Consider the following 6,524-nt stretch of genomic DNA (forward strand, 5'->3'; position numbering starts at 1 on the left):
TATCTCTCCAGTCATATCCCTGTTATATTACTACAGATAACAGTGATGTCACAGACTCCCTCACCTCTGCAGTCATATCCCGGTTATATTACTACAGATAACAGTGATGTCACAGACTCCCTCACCTCTCCAGTCATATCCTGTTATATTACTACAGATAACAGTGATGTCACAGACTCCCTCACCTCTCCAGTCATATCCTGTTATATTACTACAGATAACAGTGATGTCACAGACTCCCTCACCTCTCCAGTCATATCCCTGTTATATTACTACAGATAACAGTGATGTCACAGACTCCCTCACCTCTCCAGTCATATCCTGTTATATTACTACAGATAACAGTGATGTCACAGACTCCCTCACCTCTCCAGTCATATCCTGTTATATTACTACAGATAACAGTGATGTCACAGACTCCCTCACCTCTCCAGTCATATCCCTGTTATATTACTACAGATAACAGTGATGTCACAGACTCCCTCACCTCTCCAGTCATATCCCTGTTATATTACTACAGATAACAGTGATGTCACAGACTCCCTCACCTCTCCAGTCATATCCTGTTATATTACTACAGATAACAGTGATGTCACAGACTCCCTCACCTCTCCAGTCATATCCTGTTATATTACTACAGATAACAGTGATGTCACAGACTCCCTCACCTCTCCAGTCATATCCTGTTATATTACTACAGATAACAGTGATGTCACAGACTCCCTCACCTCTCCAGTCATATCCCTGTTATATTACTACAGATAACAGTGATGTCACAGACTCCCTCACCTCTCCAGTCATATCCTGTTATATTACTACAGATAACAGTGATGTCACAGACTCCCTCACCTCTCCAGTCATATCCTGTTATATTACTACAGATAACAGTGATGTCACAGACTCCCTCACCTCTCCAGTCATATCCTGTTATATTACTACAGATAACAGTGATGTCACAGACTCCCTCACCTCTCCAGTCATATCCTGTTATATTACTACAGATAACAGTGATGTCACAGACTCCCTCACCTCTCCAGTCATATCCTGTTATATTACTACAGATAACAGTGATGTCACAGACTCCCTCACCTCTCCAGTCATATCCTGTTATATTACTACAGATAACAGTGATGTCACAGACTCCCTCACCTCTCCAGTCATATCCTGTTATATTACTACAGATAACAGTGATGTCACAGACTCCCTCACCTCTCCAGTCATATCCTGTTATATTACTACAGATAACAGTGATGTCACAGACTCCCTCACCTCTCCAGTCATATCCTGTTATATTACTACAGATAACAGTGATGTCACAGACTCCCTCACCTCTCCAGTCATATCCTGTTATATTACTACAGATAACAGTGATGTCACAGACTCCCTCACCTCTCCAGTCATATCCTGTTATATTACTACAGATAACAGTGATGTCACAGACTCCCTCACCTCTCCAGGTCATATCCTGTTATATTACTACAGATAACAGTGATGTCACAGACTCCCTCACCTCTCCAGGTCATATCCTGTTATATTACTACAGATAACAGTGATGTCACAGACTCCCTCACCTCTCCAGTCATATCCCTGTTATATTACTACAGATAACAGTGATGTCAGAGACTCCCTCACCTCTCCAGTCATATCCCTGTTATATTACTACAGATAACAGTGATGTCACAGACTCCCTCACCTCTCCAGTCATATCCTGTTATATTACTACAGATAACAGTGATGTCACAGACTCCCTCACCTCTCCAGTCATATCCTGTTATATTACTACAGATAACAGTGATATCATAGATTCCCTCACCTCTCCAGTCATATCCTGTTATATTACTACAGATAACAGTGATGTCACAGACTCCCTCACCTCTCCGGTCATATCCTGTTATATTACTACAGATAACAGTGATGTCACAGACTCCCTCACCTCTCCAGTCATATCCCTGTTATATTACTACAGATAACAGTGATGTCAGAGACTCCCTCACCTCTCCAGTCATATCCCTGTTATATTACTACAGATAACAGTGATGTCACAGACTCCCTCACCTCTCCAGTCATATCCTGTTATATTACTACAGATAACAGTGATGTCACAGACTCCCTCACCTCCCCAGTCATATCCCTGTTATATTACTACAGATAACAGTGATGTCACAGACTCCCTCACCTCTCCAGTCATATCCTGTTATATTACTACAGATAACAGTGATGTCACAGACTCCCTCACCTCTCCAGTCATATCCTGTTATATTACTACAGATAACAGTGATGTCACAGACTCCCTCACCTCTCCAGTCATATCCTGTTATATTACTACAGATAACAGTGATATCATAGACTCCCTCACCTCTCCAGTCATATCCCTGTTATATTACTACAGATAACAGTGATATCATAGATTCCCTCACCTCTCCAGTCATATCCTGTTATATTACTACAGATAACAGTGATGTCACAGACTCCCTCACCTCTCCAGTCATATCCTGTTATATTACTACAGATAACAGTGATGTCACAGACTCCCTCACCTCTCCAGTCATATCCCTGTTATATTACTACAGATAACAGTGATGTCACAGACTCCCTCACCTCCCCAGTCATATTCCTGTTATATTACTACAGATAATAGTGATGTCACAGACTCCCTCACCTCTCCAGTCATATCCCTGTTATATTACTACAGATAACAGTGATATCACAGACTCCCTCACCTCTCCAGTCATATCCCTGTTATATTACTACAGATAACAGTGATGTCACAGACTCCCTCACCTCTCCAGTCATATCCTGTTATATTACTACAGATAATAGTGATGTCACAGACTCCTCACCTCTCCAGTCATATCCTGTTATATTACTACAGATAACAGTGATGTCACAGACTCCCTCACCTCCCCAGTCATATTCCTGTTATATTACTACAGATAATAGTGATGTCACAGACTCCCTCACCTCTCCAGTCATATCCCTGTTATATTACTACAGATAACAGTGATGTCACAGACTCCCTCACCTCTCCAGTCATATCCTGTTATATTACTACAGATAACAGTGATGTCACAGACTCCCTCACCTCTCCGGTCATATCCTGTTATATTACTACAGATAACAGTGATGTCACAGACTCTCTCACCTCTCCAGTCATATCCTGTTATATTACTACAGATAATAGTGATGTCACAGACTCCCTCACCTCTCCAGTCATATCCTGTTATATTACTACAGATAACAGTGATGTCACAGACTCCCTCACCTCTCCAGTCATATCCTGTTATATTACTACAGATAACAGTGATGTCACAGACTCCCTCACCTCTCCGGTCATATCCTGTTATATTACTACAGATAACAGTGATGTCACAGACTCCCTCACCTCTCCAGTCATATCCTGTTATATTACTACAGATAATAGTGATGTCACAGACTCCCTCACCTCTCCAGTCATATCCCTGTTATATTACTACAGATAACAGTGATGTCACAGACTCTCTCACCTCTCCAGTCATATCCTGTTATATTACTACAGATAACAGTGATGTCACAGACTCTCTCACCTCTCCAGTCATATCCCTGTTATATTACTACAGATAACAGTGATGTCACAGACTCCCTCACCTCTCCAGTCATATCCCTGTTATATTACTACAGATAACAGTGATGTCACAGACTCCCTCACCTCTCCAGTCATATCCTGTTATATTACTACAGATAACAGTGATGTCACAGACTCCCTCACCTCTCCAGTCATATCCTGTTATATTACTACAGATAACAGTGATGTCACAGACTCCCTCACCTCTCCAGTCATATCCCTGTTATATTACTACAGATAACAGTGATGTCACAGACTCCCTCACCTCTCCAGTCATATCCTGTTATATTACTACAGATAACAGTGATGTCACAGACTCCCTCACCTCTCCAGTCATATCCTGTTATATTACTACAGATAACAGTGATGTCACAGACTCCCTCACCTCTCCAGTCATATCCTGTTATATTACTACAGATAACAGTGATGTCACAGACTCCCTCACCTCTCCAGTCATATAGTGTTATATTACTACAGATAACAGTGATGTCACAGACTCTCTCACCTCTCCAGTCATATCCTGTTATATTACTACAGATAACAGTGATGTCACAGACTCTCTCACCTCTCCAGTCATATCCTGTTATATTACTACAGATAACAGTGATGTCACAGACTCCCTCACCTCTCCAGTCATATCCTGTTATATTACTACAGATAACAGTGATGTCACAGACTCCCTCACCTCTCCAGTCATATCCTGTTATATTACTACAGATAACAGTGATGTCACAGACTCCCTCACCTCTCCAGTCATATCCTGTTATATTACTACAGATAACAGTGATGTCACAGACTCCCTCACCTCTCCAGTCATATCCTGTTATATTACTACAGATAACAGTGATGTCACAGACTCCCTCACCTCTCCAGTCATATCCTGTTATATTACTACAGATAACAGTGATGTCACAGACTCCCTCACCTCTCCAGTCATATCCCTGTTATATTACTACAGATAACAGTGATGTCACAGACTCTCTCACCTCTCCAGTCATATCCCTGTTATATTACTACAGATAACAGTGATGTCACAGACTCCCTCACCTCTCCAGTCATATCCCTGTTATATTACTACAGATAACAGTGATGTCACAGACTCCCTCACCTCTCCAGTCATATCCTGTTATATTACTACAGATAACAGTGATGTCACAGACTCCCTCACCTCTCCAGTCATATCCTGTTATATTACTACAGATAACAGTGATGTCACAGACTCCCTCACCTCTCCAGTCATATCCTGTTATATTACTACAGATAACAGTGATGTCACAGACTCCCTCACCTCTCCAGTCATATCCTGTTATATTACTACAGATAATAGTGATGTCACAGACTCCCTCACCTCTCCAGTCATATCCCTGTTATATTACTACAGATAACAGTGATGTCACAGACTCCCTCACCTCTCCAGTCATATCCCTGTTATATTACTACAGATAACAGTGATGTCACAGACTCCCTCACCTCTCCAGTCATATCCCTGTTATATTACTACAGATAACAGTGATGTCACAGACTCCCTCACCTCTCCAGTCATATCCTGTTATATTACTACAGATAATAGTGATGTCACAGACTCCCTCACCTCTCCAGTCATATCCCTGTTATATTACTACAGATAACAGTGATGTCACAGACTCCCTCACCTCTCCAGTCATATCCCTGTTATATTACTACAGATACCAGTGATGTCACAGACTCCCTCACCTCTCCAGTCATATCCTGTTATATTACTACAGATAACAGTGATATCACAGACTCCCTCACCTCTCCAGTCATATCCTGTTATATTACTACAGATAACAGTGATATCACAGACTCCCTCACCTCTCCAGTCATATCCCTGTTATATTACTACAGATAACAGTGATGTCACAGACTCCCTCACCTCTCCAGTCATATCCTGTTATATTACTACAGATAACAGTGATATCACAGACTCCCTCACCTCTCCAGTCATATCCTGTTATATTACTACAGATAACAGTGATGTCACAGACTCCCTCACCTCTCCAGTCATATCCTGTTATATTACTACAGATAACAGTGATATCACAGACTCCCTCACCTCTCCAGTCATATCCTGTTATATTACTACAGATAACAGTGATGTCACAGACTCCCTCACCTCTCCAGTCATATCCTGTTATATTACTACAGATAACAGTGATATCACAGACTCCCTCACCTCTCCAGTCATATCCTGTTATATTACTACAGATAACAGTGATATCACAGACTCCCTCACCTCTCCAGTCATATCCTGTTATATTACTACAGATAACAGTGATGTCACAGACTCCCTCACCACTCCAGTCATATCCTGTTATATTACTACAGATAACAGTGATGTCACAGACTCCCTCACCTCTCCAGTCATATCCTGTTATATTACTACAGATAACAGTGATGTCACAGACTCCTCACCTCTCCAGTCATATCCTGTTATATTACTACAGATAACAGTGATATCACAGACTCCCTCACCTCTCCAGTCATATCCTGTTATATTACTACAGATAACAGTGATGTCACAGACTCCCTCACCTCTCCAGTCATATCCTGTTATATTACTACAGATAACAGTGATGTCACAGACTCCCTCACCTCTCCTGTCATATCCCTGTTATATTACTACAGATAACAGTGATGTCACAGACTCCCTCACCTCTCCAGTCATATCCTGTTATATTACTACAGATAACAGTGATGTCACAGACTCCCTCACCTCTCCCGTCATATCCTGTTATATTACTACAGATAACAGTGATATCACAGACTCCCTCACCTCTCCAGTCATATCCCTGTTATATTACTACAGATAACAGTGATGTCACAGACTCCCTCACCTCTCCAGTCATATCCTGTTATATTACTACAGATAACAGTGATATCACAGGGTTACTCACCTCTCCAG

The 6,524-nt window shown here is 41.6% G+C and overlaps 1 long non-coding RNA gene across 1 annotated transcript; it reads right to left on the reverse strand.

The window, feature by feature from the left end:
- Positions 1–5,049: 5,049 nt before the first annotated feature.
- Positions 5,050–6,088, reverse strand: LOC142134224 (uncharacterized). The gene is made up of 2 exons (XR_012687000.1): positions 5,976–6,088; positions 5,050–5,850 (listed from the first exon to the last, which is right to left on the reverse strand). It is a non-coding gene; the product is annotated as an uncharacterized LOC142134224 (long non-coding RNA).
- Positions 6,089–6,524: the final 436 nt, after the last annotated feature.

This window comes from Mixophyes fleayi, unplaced genomic scaffold (assembly GCF_038048845.1).
Source record: "Mixophyes fleayi isolate aMixFle1 unplaced genomic scaffold, aMixFle1.hap1 Scaffold_477, whole genome shotgun sequence".
NCBI lineage: Eukaryota > Metazoa > Chordata > Amphibia > Anura > Limnodynastidae > Mixophyes > Mixophyes fleayi.